At 28.7% G+C, this 27,852-nt stretch overlaps 1 protein-coding gene across 5 annotated transcripts in view; it reads right to left on the bottom strand.

The window, feature by feature from the left end:
• Positions 1 to 27,852, bottom strand: part of LOC142321782 (myosin-IIIa-like) — a 361,639-nt gene that overhangs the window by 272,947 nt on the left and 60,840 nt on the right. For 4 of the 5 annotated variants that reach the window (XM_075360163.1, XM_075360158.1, XM_075360161.1 and 1 more), the window contains exon 1: positions 9,395 to 9,496. The exons of the other annotated variant lie outside the window; for it this stretch is intronic. The gene's annotated coding sequence lies outside the window, so the exon portion shown is untranslated. Of the gene's footprint in view, positions 1 to 9,394; positions 9,497 to 27,852 lie in introns of those variants that run through there. 5 annotated transcript variants of the gene reach the window in all.

Raw genomic sequence — 27,852 nt, 5'->3', positions numbered from 1 at the left:
AATCTGTGTGTTGAAGTACCGGTTCATTTGACATAATATTTTTACAAATTTGAAAACATTTTATGTAATTTTGACCCTCATTATTAATCTTCGCATCCTTTTTTAAACGTTTAGTTAGCTAGCGGTTTCGTTATATTAGCAAAGTGTTTACTACATTCTCTATAATATCCTAATAAATCCAAAAATCCTTTAATATCTTTAGTGATCCTTGGTAACAGTTATCGTTTAATTACATTAACTTTATCTGATTGGGTTTATCACCATCAGCGGTCAAAATATGTCTTAAATGGGCTACCTCTTTTCGTAAAAATTCTTATTTATCTAATTGAATTGTGAAGTTAGAGGATTTAAGCCTATCAAGGACTTGTAAGTCTTAAAATATGTTCTTTTAAACTAGTCGAATAAATAAAAATATCTTCAAGGTAAACAAGGCAAATTTAATTTTTAATTCTTCATAATACGTTGGAAGGTGGGTGGGCTATTTTTTAATCCAAATGGCATCATTAAAAATCCGTTGTCCTGTTCAGTGGAGAACGCCATTTTTTTTCTATTCTTCTCCGTTTCATCTCTATTTGATGAAATCCTTAGGTGAAATTCAACGTACTAAAATAACGGGCTGTTCCTAGCTTGTCTAAAATGTCTGTTATATTAGAAGCGGAAATTTATAATCTATTCTTTTTGAATTTAATCCCTTAAAATCAGTCACTAATCTAAGTTTTTGTTTTCCTGAGACGTCAGGATTTTTCAGTACTATCCAAATAGGTGAGTTTCAGGCGAATATGAGGGTTGAATAATTTTTTGATTTAACGTATCTTGAGTGGTTTTCTACTTTATTCTTATATTTTTCGGGATATCGATAATTTCGTGTATAAACTTGTATCTCATCTGTATTATCCGAATTTTATGTTTTATTTGATTGGTAAAAGTTAAATAGATTCCTTCAACCTGGAATATATCGCATAACTTTTTAAGAAATCTAATATTACCTCTTTTTCTTGCAAATTCATATGATCAGTTCTGATTTTACATAAATCTAATTTTTCATTCCGTGACTAATCGTATTAAAATTACTATTCTTTTTATTATTACTATTTTTCATTTGATTATTATTAATTATTGGTACACTAGTATAATTACTTAATGGTTTTACGAAACTTAATTTACTACATATTATCTTCTTGTCGATTAACATTTCCTAATAATGATATTAAAGTACAAAATTCTTCTTTTGGCGTGCCATGTGTCATGTTTACTTCGAAAGGGTCTTTAATTAGACTCTTTAAAATATTCAAATCCAATAAATTTTTTTACAAAAGATCTGGTACTTTCAGTATCGATTAACATCTTAAATCTAGTTCCTGGATGGATTATATATGGCAGTTCATTAATTTCCGAAAGAAAATTCATAATTGAAAAACGGTTCCTAAATTAGTTTACCCTAAAAAATATTCGGTTTCATATGATTCTCTGTTTTATTATTTTCTAAACTAATTTATTTATCAAATTAAAATTATCCATTTCTTGGGAAAAGTCATCATATTGTTCCGACGTTTAATGTACATTCATAGCTTTTGCGACACTAATATTATTCCCCGACATTTGATACAATTTGGGTTATTTGAATCTCTTGTTGTAATACTCATGGGTGTTTCTTGAGTTCGTTTAAACTGAAGTCTGTGATTCGGGTTGAAAAGATGGTCGTCGACTAAAATTTTGTTGTGCATGATAAAATTGAGGTCTTACAAAAAGGAATTGAATTTCTGTAAGGTTATCTCTAAGGAATTGAGTTTTGGAACGTAATTTTGGTTTCAATAAATATATTATAGGATTTATTATTGGTTAAATCTAAAATTATTTTGATCTTTGTTTGGAGCACCTTTCTTTAAAATCTATTATTATTATTATTAAATTTATTTATTTTAAACTGAAAATCATTTGCTAAGATACTCAATGACTTTTTAAATGAATTCGAATTTTTTGTGTGCATAAGTGAACCTCACGATTCCTGCAAACCTCTTAACAAAACTCTTAAAGCTAACTTTTTAACATACTCGCACAAAATATTACCTGTTACTGGTTCTCTATTCATAAAGTAAGCTATTTGTAAATTTTGAATTTTTTTCGTAAAAATTAAAAGGTGTTTTGTTTGTTTTTTGTTTTAATTTTGCCATTTCTAAATTTAATGTAAAACAATCACGTTTATCTAAATAATCATTTAATAATACTTGCCTAACATTGGCCCATTTGAACTTACAACTAATTCTAAAGCCAGTGATTTTATCTCAGACAAAACTATTTAAAACAAATATCCATTCTACAAATCGTATAGATTACTCTTTACATAGAATTTAGCTACAAGTCTGCCACACAGAGTAATAAATTAATTTAATAGAGCTGGATCGCCTGAAAATTCAGGGATCATATACAAATATTCCTTTTTTAACACTATTATCGACATTTTACCGAAATTAAAATTTCTTCACACTAAATATTACACAAATTAAAATGATTAGTAATAATTATAAAGCTTTATATTAATTATTATTCTTCTACGTGCAGTAAAATCATTATTATTTTGTACACGATGCATATGATGTTCGTCGACTTCTATTAAATTTTTTTTCTCCGATTTCACCTTTTCACTTTTAAAAACATAAACTTATTGAAATATACACTACACACAAGAGAATTAAATAATAATTATTTTGAATAATATGCATTTATTTCATTACACCTCGAAAAACAATATGTTATCTCGTGAGATGATTGTCTTTACCAACGGTGAAAAACGACGAATAATTATTTGCTTTATTTTTACTTGAAGACATCCTACCGACAGTTAAGTCTTTTTGTTTTTTTTTTTTAAAAAAGAAGAACAACTTTTATTTATTTACATTTAAAATTTACTCACATAGATATTTTCTTTCTACAGATATATATATCAATAATTATATCATTCAATAATAATAATCTTAGTTTATATATAATATATATAAAAGGAAAACGTAGAAATCCTGAATAATGGATATTTAAAAATGTTTACTTCTTTTAAATTAAACCAATAATTTTAATGCCTACAATAAAATTAAACTGCCCGTTCAACTGTTATTTAAATTTAAAATAACAATACGGATGAATTAACTAAACAAATAATAATTTAGGGAAATAAGGAAATGTCTTTTCGCCTCAATGAGGTACACTTCCGCGTATTTATCCACCGTTAATCACCAATGAAAATGATAGTCTATAATTTCAACATTTTCGTAAATAATGTGTAACATCTTTAGTTTGTATACAGATACTTAAGTATTATCGTACAAAACATTATTAATAAAAATTTAACACCTAATTATAAGGTTTGAAATCAATTTAAGTTTATAAAGATAAAAAAAAGACAAAAATAAGAAAAACTTAAAAGCTATAGTGCTCGGATTGGCATAGAACATTATCTATAAAAACGTAAATCTACAAAAACAAACCTAACTTGTAAATAGTCGTGCAAAATAAACAAAATTATTTTCTGTCTTATATTAATTTAAATAATTTGTTAACGATGTCATTTGTGAATAGTCAAGAATAAAAATGGTTTTTAACCATTTTAACCAAATGGTATCAACAGTAAATATTTGTAAGTTTTAACAGCCAAGAATGACTACTATCAAAGTATCTTTCGAAAACTTCCTTCTTGGCCTAGGGGGTAAAACAGAATCGGCACTTCAGGTATAATTTTTTGCACCCTGCTTATTCCTAAATTACAAATTAAAAAAACTTATAAATATTTAATTGTTAAGAATTTGTGACTTCAATTTCTTATCAAGAATCAGTCGATTAACATTAATAATTATTATTAGAGCATGCAATCAAATTAAACATTTTCTTTATTGTCGTTTTAGGTTTTATAAATATACGAGTATGTAAAACAGTGTCTTGACTGACTAATTCAGCAATGCACAGCTTAAACCGCTTAACCTAAGTAGATAAATTTTTCAGAGTATATTGTTTTTATAACGTAGACAACCACTATGGAAGGACTTTGGATAAATCTATAACAAGGTGTTACATTCGTGAAAATGGGTATTATAATACATTTTTGAAAATAAAATTATATTTCACCATTTTTAAAATACCCAATTTGTAGTGGTTGTAAAGGGGGAGGGGGAAGATTTTTGTGAAACTATATGATGCCGAGTGTTAAAGTAATAAAAATTGATATTTAGACTTCTCTTTAAAAACAAACTGACAGGTGTTTCACCGTTTTTTAAAAATCTAATTTGTGGAGCAGAGGGCAGACCACAAAATTTTGTATGAAAATTCGGAATATCAACATTATGTAATGGAAACTGATTATATTCTACGAAACGATTCCAGTTCAGTTTCTTCATCGTTTTATCTTTCAAATTCGATGCGAAATATTGTTACTTTTTCGCTCAACTTATTTTTTCGTACACGGGAGTTTTAGTTTATTATTTTTGCTCGCTGTTACTTTGTTTGGTACTGTTCTCAATAAATATTTAGCTTCAAGATGCAATTCAAAGTCGTAAATAGTTTACATATTCATACGAAAACAAATTACATAAAATTTATTACATCCTACGCATAAAACTTACAAAATAAAATACTATAAAATCATACGATAAAAAAATAATTTATACTAAATTTAATTTTGAATACACGATTAAGATATTTATGTGGTTCATTCTCCAGCTGTAGGATAACCACTAATGTTGTTTACAAAGAAGTGTCACAGAGAATTTTTGAAGCGTTTTCTACTCGCCTAAAGAACGCGTCCTCCACAAACGCTAAACAAGAAAATGTAAGAACAATCCCAAGATAGAATAAACCACTTGAATCAATTTGACAAGATCAAAATCTTGGACTTTGTAAATATAAAAAATTGTCATACACCCACAAAACATTAATCTTTAAATTATGTTAGAATTTTGACAAAAAATCTATGTTTCTATTGAAAATTTATTTTAAGTACAAATCCAAAACCGGTTGGAAAGTTTCGATTTCAGCAAAGTTTAGAGTTCTAATCCTATTAACGCAATATGGTCAACATAATTGTTAATTATTATTTACCGTTAAAGTTTCCTCCTTTAAAAGACACGTATGGATTTAGAAGAGTAATACGTTTTTTTTTTTAATCTGTATAGTTTGTCTTATAAACCTGTATAGTCAACTAAGAAAATAAAAAATAACTGTTATTATTAAAAAAAAACCCCGACTACTAATTATACAAATCTATTTAAAATAATTATGAAAAACGAACAAAAAATCGTTAAACAAGTTTTTCTTTATTTTGTTACAGGCATTTGTTCAGGATACAGTAACTTAGTCTGTGATGTGAAATTTAATATTACTTCTACATATTATGTTTTATTCGGGATGCTTGTTAGTCTTAACAAAGTGGAGGCCATTAAAGTCACCATCTCATATAGCCTACACAAGTACCCGACCACAACATAAAATGTTTTGTTCGTTTTTCATAATTATTCTAGGTAGATGCGTACAATTAGCAGTCGGGTCTTTTGTATTATAATAATTATTTTATATAGAGCTTTTTTGTTGTTTCCATAACTTTACCATTCAATATAGAAGTCATCTAGATACGATACAGGTACAATCTGTTTTTTAAAAATGTTGAGCTATTTAAATAAAACTTTTATTTTAATGCATTTCAATTTGAAATGTATGTGCGTGTAACGTATTTGTGTATCAGTTCAATAAAATGATTATTTTATTACGACAAACTAGGCCGATCTCCGTAGCCATGTGGTAGCGCCTCGCCTTTTCATAAAGGATATCCCGGATTCGAATCCCGATCAGGTATGGCATTTTTCATACGCTAAAATATTCCATTCCCACATCCCACGCAGAAGGTTCAAGCTGTAGTGATATCATCAAGAAAAAAATCAATATTTGACGAGAGATAAGAGGATTGTACAGGTTCAAACATGTAAAATTATAACAGGTACAGATATCGCGTACAGGTTCTTACCTGTCATACTCCAACATAACAGCAATGCAATGCATATCGGCAACATAGTGCGTAGGCGTACGCTAGCCGCGATGCATTCTTGATTCCTTTTTATTTATATAAAAATAAATTAAATTCAACCTTACCAACAATTCGTTCTCAGTCTCTTTTCTAGTACTTTCGGTCATTCGACCATCCTCAGGAAATGTTATTCTTCAATTTATATCATTAAAATTAATATATACTATTGTAACAATAAATTAATCAAAATTAATATATACTATTGTAACAATAAATTAATCAATGAACAGACCAGATTTGAGGACGATATTTTGTTTAAACAAATAATTAATAATTATCAGGATTCCTAAACTGTCTCCCTCCAACCACTAATATTTATAACAACTGCGACCTTCTTACATAACAAACATGACTAACTTTATACTATGACGACCAGTTGCTGTGATTTTAAAATTTTATAGATTTACATTTTACATAATTTAATTTTAATTATCTAAATTGAAAAATATCTTTTCTTGAGGAAGGTGGAATGACCGAAATTCCACCTTGGTAAGGTTAAATGTCATTCATTTATATATAAATAATATTATATACCAATTGTGCCAAGTTTAAAAAACTTTATTTGATTCCTTTTGCTTAAGTACATTTTTTTTCTTATATCTCGATACAATAGGGAAAAGTGTTTCCTTTTTATCATTCTATAGAAAATCAACATTTAAAATTTGAAATAACGCATTTATTGCTAGCCACGATTATTCCTGCTTCCTTTTGCCGAGAACATTTTTCGCTCATATATCGAGGACGATGAATTTTTCTAAAAACATTTCAAAAGGCAAAAAGTGTTTCGTTTTTATTGTTTCATGGAATACTATCATTAAAATTTGAAAATAGCATAATTTTTAAATTTTAATCCCACAGCGTAGCGCACCCCTTTAGATAAAACAATTTAAGATAGCCTATGTTACTTCCAGATTGAAGACCCGTTCCTATCTAAAAGTTGGTTGCAATTGATTGGATCAGTGAAGCTACAGAAGGGAACAAACAAAAATACATAACAGTTAAATACATTACCACTCCTACTATGGATGTAGTCTGGTAATTATTTAGAACGAAATAATCTATTATACACTTTAAATAATAAAGACTGGAAACTACATTAAATCAAACTACGTTTTTGTAAAATTTTTGTTTTTAATAGTGTTAAAGTTCTAAAGTAAAAAAATTCTTGAAAATAAATCGATAAAAAGTCAATACACTTGAGGGAATAATTCTTCATCGCATTGTCACTGAACAACAGTTATTATTGCTCCGTGCCAATGCCGGACCTAGATTCAAGTTCAATTAATCTTACGTATATTGTAATTCAACACCCGTACTATAGATCTACTTATATCGTTACGGTACGGTATTTAAATGAAATATGTCTATTAGATTACAAAATTTTAGTTTTTTTCTACTTATAGTCGGATGTACAGTTATAAAATAGTTTAAGATCGGGGGAAAATAATTTAATTCTTTCTTTTTATAATTTCTGATTAAATGAACTGATTAATAATTAATTAACTTAAGCATTTCATAAATTATCCCATTGAAAATTATTTAATTGTATTTATACTGTAAGGATGAGCCGGAACGTATTAAGTTTGTTTTTTAAGATAAGCAAAAAGTAAAAATTATTAATCATATTTTCAAGAATTTAAATATGTAAATATTACGTTCGCGGAAGTATATTCTATTGTATAGTTGCTTTACATTGTATATTTGAATGATAAGAGAAATTGAATTCGTCTACCTTTTATTCTGTATTTCTTTCCTTTTTTTTACAATTTACAGTCATAAAAAATCCGTTCTTTTGAAAAGTACTGTGGTATGCGAGAATGTTAATATTTTTAATTTTAAAATAAAGATATAATTTACAATAAAAACAAACAGAAAGATACAAACTAAAATCGAATAAGGAGATTTTTATAAACAAAGAAGATTTGGAAACCCCAATTAAATAGAAGATTAAAATTCCTCCTGACATAAGATCCGAATGAATTTAAAACGACTAAATAAACAAATCTACAAAAACCTTTGAAAACCAAACAGGATACATAAAACAGATGAAAGGGGAACTTTCAAACCTAAGGAAAAAATAGTAGGGCTACTTGCATAGTTTTGGGAAATAAGTTTAAATGAAATGTTTATTGTGGATGATGAAAGAAAGAGCATCAGAAGAAAAGTGGACGAAGGAAAGAAAACTGGTGCATTCCGAAAAAATGAAGGAAGTATGGAAAAGAAGCAAAAAAGAAATGATATTGGCATAGTTCCTAGTAGACCGATTCGAAAAAATCTAAAAAAAGAAAATATTAAAATAAATGTCCATAAAAAAATAACTTAACAAATTTATTTAATAAACATTCATTCTGACATACTGTAGTTAATTTTACGATTTGTTGAACGTAAACAAAAACAAAATATAACTAATAACGGAATACAAAAATAGAATTTCTTTCTTGCTAACAAATTATCTAAGCTGAATTTTTGTTAAATTCAATAACTATTGTGTACAAATGCAATAATAAAAAAAATTTTTTTTTTAATTTTAATAATCTATTTCTTTTTTCTTAAAATATTTAATTAGATGTATTTATTTAATTATGTCAAGTTTAATTTTCAGTAATTTATTCCTCCCCATCGTTAATAATAAATTTTAGTATATAATATACTTACAAATCTGTTATATATTTATATAATATAAATGTTATATTTCTGAATAAATACTTTTTTAAGAAAGAATTCATGAATAAATAATCTATTTAAATAAAAATAATATTAATTTTAAACAAATATTAAAACTATATAAATTATTTTTGATAATAGATAATTAATATTCTTGTTTAAATATTAGATCTTAGTACAATAAACTATTTAATGTAGGATATAATAAGTTGGAAGTAAACAATAAATAAATAAAAGGAAATTTAATTTATAATTAAAATAATTTTTAACTATTTTCATAATTTTATAAATTAATTTAGATGAATTTATTACAAAAAAAATAAAAATACTGATAATAATTAAATAAAATATTATCAATTCAAAATGACTTTGTAAACATCAATCTATTGAAATAGCAGGACTGATAAACACACGATAACTCAAACAGGAAGACAGTTCTATCAAGCAGTAGATAAATATCCTAATTCGTGCATGATAATAAATAAACATAATAACAAAATTAGATATATAACAGATTTGAAATCACAGTGATGCAGTTTCTGAATACAAAAATAATAGTTTAATTTTATTAAAATAAAAAATGTAATAGTATTAATAAGCAGTTGCTTACTAGAAATAAAAAATACATATTTTAATTCAAAAGAATTATAAACCGAAAATGAAACTTACGTATTATATGCCGGCTTACATGACGAAATAAAAACAACAGAACTGAACACTCCCACCGCATACGGTGGGAAAAACACTATTGTCAGAACAACACCGTACACTGCACTGTCGGCTGGAGAGAAGAGCAGGAGAGACGCTTGTCGGCTAGCAGACAGCGACCGGAACGCCCTCTTCTGATACTAGCTCGTACTACGCTCGATTAAATCAGCTGCCACATTATCCCCACTGTATGTAACAACTTACGAAAATGATTTATACTGGTTTATGAAAAAGCTGATCTGTTATAGATAAGATTTACCAGACACTTTTATATACCAAAAAATAAACTAAAGATTAATCGATATTAAATATATCGTTTAATTTTAATACTAGATCAAATCACAGTTGATATTTTAGTTCTAACAAAAATAAATCATATACAAATAAGAACACGCTAAGACGGAATACGATACCTGATAATGGGTATTAAAAATAATATTTATATTTAATAGTACTGAAATTTTATAAATTTTGTACATTTTTTTAGTCTTGCCTCACAGATTTATAAATAATAAAATTAAAAAAAAAAATTGTTTTTTTGGCCTTCCGGTTTGAAACTTACTTTAAATTCAGAATCACTGATCCGACTTAAATGAAATTTTTTTTGTTAGAAAGCTTGTATTAAAATAAGTAATAGGATACATACAGAACATTTCAAAAAATATAATTAGCTATGAGATGCATCCTCTTAAAGAAAAATATTTTTTTGCTATTTTGCTCGCTTATTTTGTATTCTATTAAAAGTTTTATAGCATAAAATTAGAATAAACATAATTTAAAAACGATTATTGTCTAAAACACTATTTTAAATCTTCATTCGATTTCATCATTACTATATATGGGAAAGTATTCTAATTGGATAAAATTTTGGACACCGAGGTTAATGCAGATGTTGAAGTTTAATTCTTGAGATCTTGAGTTTATGTCCCCCTCTAACCAAAAATCACAATTTTAGCATTAAAATATTCCGAAAAGATTATGTACGAACGTGTGCAAGTATATCGGCCTGTTGCTTGATATCTCAAGACTGGATAAACCGATTTGGATAAAATTTGGGTCACTCATTTCTGTATATGGACATTGATATTCTTTAATTTTGGCCATAATTAGTCTAAGGGTTAGGGAAATATGAATCTTATGGGTACTCTATTTCAAACTTTTTCTCAAAGATTAGGTCAATTTTTTCACATAATTTAATACCCTTTAAGCAGCTAGAATACTTTCTGATGGTGTTTGTTCTTATTCAAACCCCCGTAAAGAAGTGGGAGCAAAAAGACATTTCTTTATTCACTTCTCAACTAAATGTCAAATTCTTTGACCTTTTTCGGTAAGCGTGTACAACTTTGTTTTCTTTTTTTCTAATAATAACAGTAAAAACGAGTAGTTTTACTTTCCTGTGCGAAGTAAAGGAAGTATTGTGATGACGAAATATTTCGATTTTCAGATTTCAACGGAAATATTCATTTTGACTATCCCTGAATCCATTTTAATTAGTTTCGGCTTGACGTCTGTGCGTACGAACGTATGTGCGAATGTATCTCGCATAACTCAAAAACTATTAGCCGTAGGATATTGAAATTTTGAAGCCGTAGGATTGTTGTGACATCTAATTGTACACCTCCGCTTTTTATTGGAATCGACTAGACCAAAACTGTCCAAAAAAAGCTCAAAATCCAAAACAAATTTTGAACTTTTTCTTAACTGCACTAATAAACCCTCATTGAGATCTTTTCAACGGTATATCATAAGTGGTACTTATTTTCATTGGTTCCAGAGTTATAGTCAAATAAAATTTTAATTAATAAAATATTTAGATCTGACATGGGGAAGGCACATCGGTTCAAATCCGACATTATCTCCTTTTTTTTATTTTAAATATATTGATTTACTAATAATTATTAACCTCTGATTGTAGGAAGTATTTACGATGGATAATAATTCAATAATAATAAAAAAAAAATATCAGAAGTTATTGATGAAATAAAATTTTATGTACTTTTCATTTAAAAAAATGTATATGTAATTTAACTGGCGTACAAGGAAGTCATGCGGTGTCCACATCAGATTTTTACATTTGTGTAACAATAATCAAGTAAACCAATAAAAAAACTACATTTACTTTAATAATAATAATTATTATTTCATTATTATATTTGTTACTGAAATATGTACCTTTAAATTATTATAAAATAAGACAAAAATAGGTGGACCTGAAACTATTGTAGAAATTAATGAGCCTGTGTTTTCAATAGTATAAATTTATTTACTTTTATACATAAAAATTTCTCTTTTTGAAATACATTTTTTTATAAATTTACAACAAACTGGAAATAATAAAAAGAAAACAAATACGTAATTTTACTTTACAGATATCTATTTGTATAAACGTATGCATTATAGGAAGTCGAGTAGCTTTTTTCTAAATTTTTAATGAAAATCAGATAACAGAAAGTAAATATCACTAACTTATATTCATTAAAATATATAAAAAGTTGAAAAATAGAAATTTTAAACATAGATGTAGGCTATAAAAATATTTTAACTATTTAATAAATTATGAAATTATTTACATACACGTTTCATAAATAATCCTGTAATTCCTGATTAAACTCATGTCGTAAATTAAAATCTTACAAGAAGCCTGAATCCCTCAGGGCTAATTGTTATAAACCACCTTGTAGAAGCTAAATAATCTTTTTTGGGTGATAAAAAAAATTATATTAGCTAAATTAGACATATTAGATAAATATCTCTAATTCAGCTAATTAACCAATAATAAATTTAGATGTTAATTTTTTTTATGGATACATAAATTTTTAAAAGAAATAAAAAAAAGAAAATCAAACTTTTTTTATTGAGGAGATTCTGGCTGTTCAAATTTCTTCATTTTTTTTTTAACGACGCAGTCCTGTATTTTTACTTCCTTGTACTTCGTAAAGGAAGCATTGTGATCGTGAAAAATTACGGTTTTCAGATTTCAACGGAAATATCCATTATGACCATCCTTGAATCTATTTTTATTAGTTTCGGCGTGACATCAGTACGTATGTATGTAACTCGCATAATTAAAAACCGATCTTACTGTAGCATGTTGAAATTTTGGATTTATGATTGTTGTAACATCTAGTTGTGCACCTCCCCTTTTGATTGAAATCGACTTTTGTATTTTTTCTTAACTGCAGTAATAAGCCCTCATTGAGAACTTTTCAACAACATATCATAAGTGGTAGTTATTTTCATCGGTTCCAGAGTTATAGTCAAATAAGATTTTAATTAATGAAATATTTGGATCTTACAATGGGAAGGCACATCGGTTCAAATCCGACTTCATTTACTTTTTTTAAATTTAAGAACATTGATTTATTAATAATAATTATTAACCTCTGATTGTAAAAAAAAATTACAATAAATAATAATTCAATAATAACAAACAAAAAAATATGAAGAAAATCAGAAGTTATTAGTGAAATAGAATTTTATGTACTTTTAAAAATGTGTATATATAATTTAATAGGGGTAGTCATGTGTTATCCACATGGTGTAATCCACATAAACTAGATTTTTTATGGAATAAATGGTAGTGGGTGTATGGTATTACTATACCATACACCCACTATGGTATGAGAGAAACAAATACAGAGAATTTCAAACCTTGATGGCACGTAAGATAGGATATTTGAGTGTTGTATAATAGTTACAGAAATAAATAGGAACTGCGGAAAAACTATGTATTTGAATAAACTGAAGCTGACGATCAAATTGGCATCCTGACTAACAAAATATCAGTTGTTTGAAAATAATTTCCATTATTATAACTTCTTTGGTTTATTTCAAAATATCGGATCCGTTTCAAACGTCTATCTTGGAAGAACAGCGTACTGTGATAACATTTCTATTTTTTGAAGGTGTAAAACGGGCGAAATTTATTCTCGGGTGTTAGAACAGTATGATAAAAAATAAATTAACTGCGCAAATTTTTATAACTGGATTTAAATCGGACAGAATAAGTGTTACCGATTTTCATCTTAGCATAAAGGTGACGTTTTCTAAAATCAAATTAATGATTTTATTCTCAAGGACAGACGGATAAAAATTTGAGAAATAGTTGAATTGTAGTGCGAGTATCGATACTGCCCATTTCATTATCCACGATAATTCAAGATACCCAAATTCACATTTGCACAGGGCTTAAAAAACGATTTTTAGCGAAAGGTAGAACTTTTTTCAGATGTCACTTGTGATAAAACTTTGATTCATAATTTTCCAGTCGGAATTTTTCGCAAACGTCAAATTATAGAGTAGAAAAAGTTTTGTTCGCCCGCTAGCGAAAAATTCAAAACTTGCGCGTCAGCCAGTAAAATGGTACTAACGATATTTTGTTACTAAGAAGGCCCAGTCTATTGCGATTTTTTCCCCCTAAAGCTTTCTTTCTAATAATTAGCCTAATTTACTCTATCATTTATCATTATATGCCTATCTGTAAATTTCGATTTTGTTTTAAAAATTCTTAATAAATTAAAATATTTTCTATATTGTAATATTAACTGGTGTAAAATTAAATAAAACAAAATAAACACTACAGTTTTTTTTTTCTCTGGTCTAAAATATGTTATGGACCAAGGCTTTTACCTTAAATTAAATACTAATCTGATAGAATACAAACAAAATTAACAGAATAACATTAACATATTGTAAGTAATAAAGAATAGTCATTAAAGCGTGCGTAAATGAACAACAGTGCGTAATAGCAAAGAAAATGTGAAAATAAATAGAGCAGAGTACGTAATCGTTGGAAAATATGCTCCAACAATGAACATATTTGATAGAAGGTTGAGATTTTGAAAGGGACTAAATTTAATCGACGATGGATGGATGGATGGATGGATGGATGAGATACGGTGAGGAACGAGGAGGGGGCTGGTCATGCACGACTGTTAACCCCAAAACCCACATCCTTTCCTTCTCTTTTGTACGTACATTACTAATATAAATTATATATACTATACTTGATTATGTCTTGTGTACATTAATGTTGTATATTCAACCGATTTGTTAATCTATAAAGAATTGGATTTGCCAGTAGCTGAATTAACATCACTAAATCTACAAGTCATCTTTTCAAACCGTAACGTAACTGTAAACTTAGATTGTATTAAGAGACAATTAATATAATTTCAGAGATTTAGCTACTGTAAAATATAGATAAAAGGAGATCACTATTATACTAACCGATGTAAAATTGGATATCCTAATAACTAGTTATTACGTATATGTTGTGTTTTGTGTGAATGAAAATTGCAAAATATTTTCATAGCGTAAAGAAATATATATGCCAGTATGATAGGTGTTACAAATGAATGATTGTAAAAAACTTTACATCAGATACGAGTCTTTCTCAAAAATTTCAAACATACTGAAGAATAATAAGCGTACGATGCAAGGTTTACAAAGGTAAGTGAGAGTAAAGGACCTTCTTTTGTGCCGATAAAAGGTCTACGTTTAAATTACTGCGTTTGGATTTAAATCGGTCTGACAAAATTTACGTGATTTAAAGTGGTAAAATTTGACTTTGAAGGCGTATCAAACAGAATGACCCGATTTCAAAACCAAACACCTTTGCAACCATTCATGGCAAATGAATAAAATTTGTATCGTTTGAAATTGCGCGTCCTAGAGTGTTAAATGACGGAGATTGCAATACTAGCTTGGCGTAGGTAAAGACAACAGTTGAATTTCAGGCCTTACCGATTACAGCAAGTCTAAGCTCTTCCTGTAAATGAAAAAAGAAAACGTAAAGATTTCTGTGATATGCTCTTAGATGATACGGAAGTACAGAGACGCTTACCGTTATTGTTTTATAGTGATAAAGCAATATTTCATTTATGCGGTAAAGTTTCACATCACTAATCCGCACAAGATTGTACAGAAGGAACATTAAAATTTAATGTTTTTTTCTGCATTTTCATTTACAAAAAATATGGCATTTTCTTTTTTGAAGGAAACAATAACAGTAATTTCTTATCTTGAGATGCTGCGGACTGGCTCTTCCCACAACCAAATTAAAACAGAAAAATTCATTTTTCAATAAGATTGGGACCCACCACATCATCATATACGAATTCATAGGTTTCTAAATGAAGCATCGCCTCGACGCTGAATAGAGCGTACAGAAGACACCCATTACACTCTTGGCCCCAAGATCCACGGTCATTACACCTTGCAACTTTTTCTTGAGGATATTTTTAAAAAATGTTTATATTCCACCATTACCTTCGGATTTGTATGAACTGAAAACTGTTCACAGTTTTTGTTCAAGACTTATCGTTTTGATGTTATCCTTGCAGCAAATGTAGGTCATGTAGAACAATTATAACTTGGTAATTGAAATTTTAAACATTTTTTAACAGTATGTAATTTTATTTGTAATTGTTGCACATTCTTATTATGAAATCTATCTATTAAAAATGTGGTCTTTTTTTAACATGCTGTCTCTTTCATTAGTTATTGATAAAAAGTTAATATTCGATTTAAGTCACCTACCGATAAAAATTTAAATTTTATAATTTTTTACTGTTCACCTACACAGAATATTTCAAAATTTATTATAATTTTTTCATAAATTAGGTGTTATCAAGACTAAGCTTTAAGAGTAAAGCTGATAGACTATTAGGGAATTAATAAACCTTTGATACATAATATAACAGTTGTATAATTTTTAAAGTGTTATTGTTCTATTAATTTTTTTACCTCCGGGACTACCGTTAGGTATTACTTCAGAGGATGAGATGAACGAATTGTAGCGTGTGTGAAAATTCCATGCCTGACCGGGATTCGAACCCGGGATCACCGGATGAAAGGCCGAGACGTTACCATTCGCGCCACGGAGGCCCGGCTAGTTTTATTACTAAAATTTATTAATTTCACATAAAATATTTACTATAGAACATTATTTAATCATTTGGTCGTATTCTGAATGCCAGAATATTTTTATATCTAATTTTATCGATAAAGCAGTACCAAATACTAATAAACTTCGTTTTACATCTAGGTTCTGTTAAACAGGAAGCGAAACCTATCGTAAACGTAGTGATCGTCCTTCAGGTTGCACGACATTCATCAGTCGCTTTTACGTCCTTCAGGAAAATCACTAAGGAAACTTTCTCAACAAACTGAACTTTCTGTCAGAGTTTAAGGCACAGAAAACCTAAGTTACGATGCAGCCAAATTCGAGTGTCACAATTTTGGGAACCTAATTTCAACAAACGACTTCAGTGTTATACGTGATTAAAGGATTTAATTCAAAGTAGTATGCTTGTTTTTAATCTAATAAAGCGTGGTTTCATCTCGTTCGATACATTAACAGCCAAAACAACAGAGTATGGGATTCATAAACTCCTCACAAGAAAGATTATTGCATTTTCAAAAAGTTGGTATTTTATGACTAAAGAATGGTCAGACCAAATGTTTTCACTGAAACGTTAATTGCGGAATGTTATTTATAAATTATTACACATTTCATAGCCAGGCTTTAATCATAAGGTTAGAGTAAGATTGTGCTCTAGATTCAACTACGGAATTATGTGAATTTTTCGATGCCCGTGTAATTTCCCGCAGACTCCATGGTGCCACACTTTCATCAGCAGATTTTTATTTATGGAGTCATAAAAGGTACTGTTTTCAAGAACAATTCCATATTTTGAATGAATTAAAAAAATATATATCGAAAACAGCAGCTCTCTAAAATAAGTTGCACTGAACATTAAGAAACAAGTTAAAGTCTGCATTAACGCTCAACATGGACGTTTTAAACATTTTTTTGTGACAAGTGAATAGAAAAAAAAAATATATATATATATTATTCTGCGTAGTTTAGTTTATTATATAATTAAATTAATCTTGCTATGATACAAATATATTTTGTCTTACACGTGGGTGGACTTTATGAACACTAAAAATTATTGTAATCTTTTCTGTATTTATTATATTCTCTGAATTCAAAGATAGAACAATATCTTAAGCTTTTTTTAATTCGTTTTTAAAGATTATGGAAATTAAAAACAGAAACCTATAAAGGGTTGCAATACTTTTCCAGCTTTGGCACTGACAGACTTTTATTAAAATGTATCATAAGATTTTAAAATATTAATTATTTAAATACCCAGTATGTAGAGTAGAACAGGGGAAAAGATCAGAATGATTAATAAAAAAATTTGCATCCTGCTTAACCCCCTTGATCAAATTACTTTTATACCATCAAAATTGTGTTTTATTTAGAATACAAAAAAATGTTGCTAAAAAAAAAGAAAATTAAAATCTTTAATAACAATATTTGCGTCTCGTTTAGCCACTTGTTCGATAGCTACCTCAATATCATTTTTAATAGTAACTACAAATTAAAAATATAAAGTATCAAAAATTATAAAAAATTGAACAAATATTTAATTCTTGAAGTGTTCCATACGACCTTTATATAAAAAAAAGTTCCTATAACGTACATTAATACTAGTTACAGTTGGATTTTCAATCTTTAAAATAAAAATTTAAAAAAAATGGAAATATATTTTAGGTACGGCTCCCATTCTGCTACCCTTTTTTTTTTGGGGGGGGGGCCTTAAAATTACTCGTATATTTATTAGAGTAACTGTTTTTTTTTAATAAGTTGGTCTAAATCGGTGCTATATTATTCAACACGGCTACAACAATTATAGTTAAAAAAAAATATAATGAAATGAAAGGATTAAATTTGTTTCTTTAATGAATATCTTTAATATCTTAACTCCCAAGGGGACTAGGATCTCGATTTACGGCTAAACCTTTCCTGCAATAACAGGGAAAATATCCTGAAAATTTGGAAACAGTCGGTCAGTTGGTTCTCGCGTAACCCTGTTGCAAACAAACAAACAAACAAACAAACAAACAGATCCACAAAATTTCGTATTTACAAAAATATATATAAAACTAAATATTTTTGCCTAATTGCAACTTTTTTGGGCAGTCACGTTTTGAGATATAACTTAATACGTATATTTTCATCGCATTAAAATTCAATTTTCAACGACCACTGTATAAAATCAAAAATTAAAAATGGCGAAAAGTATCCTTCCCATTTTTTGAATATTGTCCATACATTAATGTCATCAATAATATATATAAAAGTGTTTTGAGCTATTTTCAAAGAATTTATATCGAGTCAATTGAGAGATATTAAAAGTACAGGCCCAACACCTGTAGGTACATCTTCCGGAAATTTCTATAATTTTTTTTTGTGATTTTTGTGTTAAGGGGGGCTTGAAACATTAACATTTGCAAAAAGAATTTCGATACCCAAAATTTTGTTCGATCGTTATACTTTTCATTTATTTCTATGCAGCAGCAGCAGCAATTTCTGAATGATATACCTATATATATCTTTTACATTTTCATTCATTATTAAACACATACCTTCTGTTTTTTAGATTTATTATTTTTATATTCATTACATATACCATTAAAATGAAAGTATCGTAATTAATAATCATACAAATCTTACTACTACTGATTTTAACATTTCTAATAGTAAAAGTAAAATTGAACATAACATTTTTATACATAATAATAATATCATAAATAATAATTGATTATTTCAACAAAAAATAAATAATAAATATAAAAAAAAATGTAGAAATAAAGATCTGATGATAGTAAAAGTGTTTAAAGTGACAAATAGTTTTATTTTTAAATAAGAAATTCTTTTTGACAAATTATTTACATACATGCTTAATGAACTTCAAAAAAATTAATCAGCTTAGATTAAAACATTTTTAACAAGATATTCTGAAATTAAAACCGACAAATATTATTTAATGATTTTTATAATAAAATATTATCTTATTTTAATAATAATAAAAAATCAAATTATTTGATAAATATTAATAATAAAAAGAAGAGAAATTAAAGGAGAAATTTATTTATTAATACATCACTATGTACAAAATTTTTAATGTTAAATGTAATTTCCTTGTTAACATTTCTGTGACATTCTCTAACTACGTATTGAAGGTTATTTACAGAGATCCTAGAAATTTAAATTACAGCTTAAATTTAATCAGACTGGTTTAACAACGAAAACGTTTTAAGATTTGACAAAAATGTAATTATTTATAAAAATATAAAACTATTTTAAATCGCTAGTTAATTAATTAAAAAGTTAATTAATTTTTTTAATAAACTATAATATTTTTAGCGTGTTGAACAATACTGCAACGATTTGGACCAACTTACTGAAGAAAATAATTCCTCCAATAAACGGGTTCTTTTAAGCCCCAAAAAACAAGGGAGCTGAATGGGATCAGTACTCAAATCAATTTTTTTAATCTTAATTTTAAAGATTGAAAATCCAGCTGTAACTAGTATTACTGTAGACGAAATTTGGGAATTTATTTAAAAAAGGGAGTCCTATGGAACCCCAGTAAATAATTTAAATTTTTTTATAAATTTTGATAATTTTATATTTTTTAATTGCCGGCTGTTATTAAAAATGTTATGTTAGGTAGCTATCGAACAAGGGGTTAAATGGGAAAAAGCAAATATTTTTACAAAAATATTTTGATTTTTTTTTTCTTTTTAGCAATTGTTTTCTGAATACAACATAATTTTGTTGTTAAAAAAGTCATTTGACCAATAGGGACACACATTTTTATTTCCTTGTACTTCGTACAAGAATATAAAGTATTGCGATCGTGAGAAGGAAAGTATGGCGATCGTGGAAAGAAAGTATTGGAAGAAGGAAGAAGTATTGCGATCGTGAGAAATTACGGTTTTCAGATTTCAACGGAAATATCAATTTTGACCATTCCTGGATCCATTTTGACTAGTTTTGGAGTGACATCTGTACGTACGTATGTATCTCGCATATTAAAAAAAAACAATTAGGCGTAGAATATTGAAATTTTGAATTTAGGATTGTTGTAACATCTAGTTGTGCACGTCCCTTTTTGATTGCAATTGACTGAACCAAAAGTGTCCAAAAAAGCCCAAAATACAAATTTTGGACTTTTTCTTAACTGGAGTAATAAGCCCTCATTGTGAGCTTTTCAACGAAATATCATAAGTGGTACTTATTTTCATTGATTCCAAAGTTACAGTCAAATGAAATTTTAATTAATGAAATAATTGGATCTTAGAAGAGGATGGCACATCGGTTCGAATTAGACTTCATCTCCTTTTTTTTAATTTAAATATATTGATTTATTAATAATTATTAACCTCTGATTGTTAAAAATTTTTACAATAAATAATAATTCAATTATAATAATAAAAAAAATATCGGAAGTTATTAATGAAATGAAATTTTATGTACTTTTCATTTAAAAAAATGTGTATGTATAATTTAATAAGTGAACAAGGAAGTCATGTGATGCCCACATCAGATTTTTTAACTGAATATTTTGATATTTTTCGCTATTGTATTCTAAATATTGCATAATTAAATCATTAATATTTAAAAATCCCATGGTACATTTAAAATAAAAATCTGTCAAGGGCAAAGCATACAATCCTATGCAATCCTTTTCCGGCTTCCATAATCTTTGAAATCATTAAAAAATTCCTTATGTGTTTTAACTATGTATTCAGAAAAGTATTCGAAAAAATAAAATTTTTTACTTAAAAAAAATTCTAATGTTTTATACAGAGTATTCAGAAAGTCACCCATGTGTGAGATATATTTATATTATGACAAGAGTAATTGTATTGTGTAATAAATTAAACTAAGCAGAATATAGTTTAATTGTTTTCAATTTATGCCTCAAAAAAGTTAAAAAATTGAGCGTTGATGCAGACGTCAACTCATTTCTTCATGATCACTGCAACTTTTTTTAGAGTTGTTACACTGATGATAGAGCTGCTGTCTTCGATATTTTCTTCTAATTCATCCGAAGTGTACGAGTGGTTCTTGAAAACAGTACTTCTCAGATGACCCCATAAATAAAAATTTGGCGATAAGAGATCCGAGGACCGTGAAGTACATACTCTGCGGGAAATTACACTATCATAGAAAAATTAACTAACAACTCCCTAATCAAATCGGCAGTCTGGTTCGCCGTATCATCTTGATGTAATCAGCAGTTTTGTTCTTCACTTACATACGAGCCACGAAATTTGTAATAATCTCTGAATAATGTTCTGCGGTTCTTATGAAAAAAAATGGGCTCAACCACTCTGATCACGAAATTACGCACCACCAAATACAAATTTTTTAACAATCTTAATAGTCTTTCATGACAAATATGAAAATTCTCAGAATATATCCAGAAAAATGAAAACAACACGTTTTATTTAATAAAAAATATTGTCCAAAACAAGCATACAAACTCGAATGAGACGTTTGAACCACGTTTATGTGTGTGTGTGTATGCATGTGCGCGCGCGCGCGCGCATGTGTGTGTGTGTGTGTGTGTGTGTGTGTGTGTGTGTGTGTGTGTGTGTGTGTGTGTGTGTGTGTGTGTGTGTGTGTGTGTGTGTGTGTGTGTGTAGTGTCTCACGCAGAAACAGAGAAATTTTCAGGATATGTTCTACTGGTGAAAATAATGAAAAAGGTTAATTATAAACATAGGACTGGAAACGCTTTGTTTTCGAGTTACGGTTAGCTACATATTTCGCCCGAATTTCAGTTCTAATAAAAAGAAGCCCTACTGTAATTTTAGGAATCCAATTTAAACATTCAATTTTTAAACATTCTTTGGTTCATCAGCATTTAAAAGATCATTTCCAACGTGTTCGTTTTCTGTTGAACGCCAAGTAAATCATAGTGTGATTCTGCATATTCAGCGTGATGTAGCCACTGACTAACTCGAAAACAAGGCGTTTCCAGACTTATGTTTGTATGAAGTTTTTCATTATTTTCACCAGCAGAACATGTCCTGAAAGTTTCTCCGTTTTCTTGTGGGACACCAATATATATATATATATATATATATATATATATATGAACTGTACTCGTATGCAGACATATTTTCTACTCAACATAATGCAATTTTTATGTAGCTTATACCCATATTTATCCAAACTTGAACCTTTACTTTTAAACAAGATACTAGCTGATTAATAAGAATTATATAAATATTTGTCAGAAACAGCGAAGCGAGCAACAACCGATACAGTGTAGAGAGAATTATTGCTGAAAGTTATATCAAGTCAATTAAAAAAAAGTAAATAGATGAAGATAAACATAATTAATATCATAAAAAGGTTTTAAATATGAGTATATATGCAAAACACCGAATCGAATGTATAAATTAATCGAATTTATTCATTACCCATAAAATCGTAAACAATACAATCACCTTAATTGTTTGAATTGGTAGTTGTGTCCTGATAAGGACGCCGTTACTTTCCACTATTTTTGAACGTGAATTTATGCATAAAAAATATGTACACAATCTTGTAAACAGATGAGCTAAGTTTTTTAGCATATATTAGGGCATTTAGGTTGGCTTAGAATAACACAATAAGTAAAAGGCAAAACCTTTGGAATACGGCATAGATTGAAATACATTGCAGAATAATCAATAATATACTCGTAGTAATTATATTTAACTTAAAAAATAGAAAGAAATGGAGAATACCTTGAAATTAATAAAAAAAAAATTGATAACCTAAAAAAAAGCCGGTGAATTGTTACATATTTTCCCCGGCTTCATCCATGGCAGATTTTTATTTCAAATACGCAATGGGATTTTTAAATATTAATATTTTTGTTTTTATTAATGTTATTTAAAATCGAGCGAATCAGTTACAAAAATATAAAATAAAAAACGACTTGGAAATTGATTTTAGATAACAAAGTTGGTAAAAGACTTTAGAAAATAAATTTAGAAGTGTATTTCTACAGTGTTCATAAAGGTTTTGGAGATTAGTGTAATTACAATGTATTTAATACACATTCTTAAAGACATAACATTGAAGAAAACGTTTTAAAAAACTTTCGGTTCCGTGAAATTCCCTTGTATGATAAAAGCCCAAGAATCCTCAGAGGTAATTTCAGCGTAAGACACAGACAAAGATTAGAAAAAAAAGAAAATAATTAAGTCAAACAAATTTTTGTCCCATCTAACTCTCTTGTCCTACAGGCACTTGTAATTCACAGCAGTAATATTAGTTTTAGTGCAATACACATTTTTGAAGACATCATTAATTAAAATCTTTTTAAAGAATCTGGATCCTGTTTTAACCCATTTGTTAATGGGGCTCCAGAGTACCTAATAGTAATATCCGTTGTATTATTTTACTTTTTTTTATTACATTTTAATTAGATTGTGAGCTTTAATTTAAAATTTGTTTAATGATATTAGAAGACAAATAATAGAATGTGAAATCGGATACCGTCTTATTCAGTTTTCTGGAGGGAGTCTAAACTTAATAAAATTGAGATCTCATGTATACAAATACTTTGCCTAATTTAATGGTTAACCCAGTTTAAAAATGTTAAGCAAAAACTAAAAAAAACATCCCTTTCGGCACGCCGCTAGGCGAAGGTAGATTTCACCGCTGCTAAGTGGGGGATAAAAAAGATTTCCACCTTAAAGTTAAGAAAAACGTCATATTTACTCAATAATACAATGGTTGCATGTGAATAAAAGTTTCACATATTTAACATATGACAGACCCCATATTCTTACAATTCCAGCAACATTTGTTCATCCCTTACCATAAGAGTTGGTCTTATAAAAAATTTTCAGACAAAGGTTTTAGGTAATGTTTAGAGAACTAACAACCACTTTAAACCGATTCGATACTGTACCTATTTAATGGAGGTATGATTCATTTTTGTCTTCAAAACCCTATTTTTTCCTTCCCTTGGGCCAATGGGTGGTTGCATAAAAAAAAATTACTTAGATAAGTTTTAGGCCCTTATCCAAAGAATAATAGGAACTTTAAACGGATTTGATATTTTACTAATAAGAGATATTTTGTTTTTTCCATAAAGCCCCCCCCCTCCTATTACCACTCCATGGTCCAATTTTGGCCGTTATTAAACTCGACCGAGATTTTGGAACGAGTTATTTTTAAGAAACAATTTGAAAGTGGCTTGCACAAAATTGCGGCAGTTATTGTGTCCACAAGAGAGTGAAATAAATAAATATATATATATATATATATATATATATATGTGTGTGTGTAATATAAAAAACTTTTGAGCTGACGGTGGCTTCGGGGTGTGGGGGTTGTGAAACGCGAAGATATGTCGACATTATTCGTAAGTCGAATCATGGTAGCTTTCTTATGAAATCTACCTAAAAAAAATTATTTTGAGTATGGCTCAACTAACACTCTTGTCGGATCGTGAACAAATTTTAACAGATGTTAAAAGTATATAAACGAATAATTTTTCCAAATTTCATGAATTTTTAGTGATCTGTTTTCAAAATATATTTAAAAAATTCTAAAACAATTATGCTAATTATTTACCCACTCCTAATTCCGATCGGACTTAAAATTTCAGTACTGTAAACAATTTATAAAGTATTACCACTGTACTGAATTTCAAGTTCCTATGACGCTCGAAAAAATTGTAGATAGGCAGTAAAAATCCCACTCTCATATCTGATTAATTCAAATGCCATAAATGTCTAATTTATAGAGATATTTGAGCCTAATTTCAGGTTTTAATGTTAGTAGATCCAAAGATATTTGTCAAACTGCAGGAGAACTTATATATATATCCTTTCAGGATTGTACGTGTTTTGATTTTTTTTTCCAGTGATTTTTGGTTTGAATTAATGAAACGTCAAGTTTTACAAAAAATTCCATATCCAAAATTTTGTTCGATTACCATGCTTCGTTTATAGCTACAGTTACTGCAGGAGCTATACACTTATTGTCAGGAAAGTAAAAATTAAATTAAATAGTTATTAATAAATTATAAAATATAAATTACTATTATTATTAAATGTTCAGCGAATTAAAATATCCAACCTAAATAATTTCATTCAAATACGAGTACATTAGATATCAGTTGAAATACTCGATTTCAATATTTGTGTTAACTACTTACTGGTCCTCGACTGCAATTTTATCTTAAAATTTCAAACATAAATGTAGATATAAAATTACACAACTGGTGATTATAGACCATTATAGACGATTACAGTGTGCGGAGGTATAAAAATATATTCTTTACTTTTTTCTAAAAAAATTTAAAAGTACAGTTAGTAACAATTCAGATGTCAAAGTGTATTAAGCATTTTCAAAAGTTGAAACTTAAAAGAACAGCGTAATATGCGAGAAGAACAACATAAAGTAATGCGACTCCCACAGGAAAAAAATAAAACAAACATATAATGCAATATAAGTTTAGTATGAAAGTTATACTAACATTAATTGCCTCTATTCCATTTCCTTATATCACAAAAGAGGTTACCTGGAAGATAATTTTACATATCTAAATCGCGTATAAAGTGGTTGTTATTGCCAAGGTTATTGTCTAAGTTGATACATAAAGCGAAAAATCTTTCATTGACTTAAACTTTTTGTAAATCTTTGTGAAACACTTTAATAATAAAGAAAAAAACACACACACACAAAACGCGTCACTTAGAATTCAAAACATTATAATCGGAATCTATTTAAAATAGTTTTACGATCAACAAGTGAGTCTCTTAGCAACCAAATAAACAAATATAATTTTTAAGAGATGTTTATAAACGTCCTTCATAACTATATAAAATATCCTTTAAAATAAACAAGGACTGGAAATAGAACAAGTAATAAACAGTTAGGTATTTATTGGTTTGTTAGAAATACAATTTGATGATAAACAAAAAGTAATATTAAACGTTAAAGAAAGTACGTAAAGATTATATAAATTTTAACGTTGAAGAGTATGACCCGAGAGAAGTTACTGAATTGTATTCTGTTTTTATTTATCTTTTTTACGTAGAATATAAAAAAACAGTCAAAAAATTGCACATCTTTCCCGGTGAATTCGAGAAAATTATATATTTTAAATCTGAGTACCGCGGGCTTCGCAGTTTACATAGACTACTTAATCCTAGTAAAGACAATTACTTTTATACAGATTAAACTAGATCGTGGGTACCGGTGTTCTTTGGTGGTTGGATTATTTCAATTAACCGCACATCTCAGGAATAGTCGACTTCTTTTTTCTTTTTTTTGTTGATGAGTCGGAGAAGTGCCATTTACGCACGCCTCATAAATGTCTGACTCGCACAGGTTCCGCTAGATGTTGATAAGAGCGTATCTGTACTTCCACTCCACCAACTAAAACTCCTATGTCACCACTTCTCCCCACCGGGGCTGGGCCACAATGAAGCACTCTCAGCTCCGGGGGGTGCCTTCAAATTCAGAGGTTCGAAAGTTCTCGTGCATCATCACCGTAGCCCATCACGCAAACGCGAACGAACTACGGCTCCGCAGGAGGTTGTCCGTCCCCCATCGCTCTCTGGTCCAATTCATCACCTAGAAGCTGGAATTCTTAGGACTTTCTCAGGCTATTTTGTTCTCACATCTTACTTCTTACTCCTAATAATACGGGTGACCAAACGGGAGATGGAATCCCATCTCCTGGTTGTAAAGCTTTGTGATTCCTCATTGTAAAGCATCTTCTCTATTATATTCTCTGCTGTGAGAGGACCCAGATGTCTGTAATTATGCCGCAAGGGTTCCCAACGTAAAAAGTGGAACGCAACGTGTTCACGTTATCCAGTTCTCCACAAAATGGACACGCGTTATCATCCGCTCTCTTGAACTTGTGGAGATATTGGCGGAAACAGCCGTGGCTCGTCAGGAACTGTGTGAGCTCGTAACCGAGCTCACAAAATCCCTCAGGACCCATGGCTTAACCTATGTAGACTGTACAAGGCTGCACTTAATTTGCACTCATACATATCATCCACATTCATCCTCTGAAGTAATACCTTACGTGGCTGCGGAGGCTAAACAGAAAAAAGAAGACGCTAATTCTTAAGATAAAATAAAGTGAAATATTAAAATATGTTAGTATGCAAGTAAGAAATTGTGAAAAAAAAATTATTCTACTCTTGAATAAAATTCTGAGATACGGGACCTATGGTAACTGTATATCAACATTTTATTTTAAATAGACCAATTTTCCACATCCTTAAACAATTCTAACTAAATTAAATGACCTCAGTGATAATAAGTAGTCAATTTGATAAATACCGGTTTATTCATTGTGAAAATATAAAGCAAAACAATAACTGACAAAAAAGGATAAAAAAATTAGGTTTATTATTTTCCTTCACAGACTTCACAGAATGAAATTGTCCGAATTGACGTACTGATGAAATGGAATCATCTAATAGTATACGAATGTGACTTCGAATCTATGGACAAAAAAAAAAAATATTTTTTTTTTCTCAACTCTTTATGAGGGGGAAATCTGAATAAGACCAAATACC

Source organism: Lycorma delicatula, chromosome 3, assembly GCF_047948215.1.
Source record: "Lycorma delicatula isolate Av1 chromosome 3, ASM4794821v1, whole genome shotgun sequence".
Classification (NCBI taxonomy): domain Eukaryota; kingdom Metazoa; phylum Arthropoda; class Insecta; order Hemiptera; family Fulgoridae; genus Lycorma; species Lycorma delicatula.
This window is presented reverse-complemented; position numbering and strand designations above follow the sequence as displayed.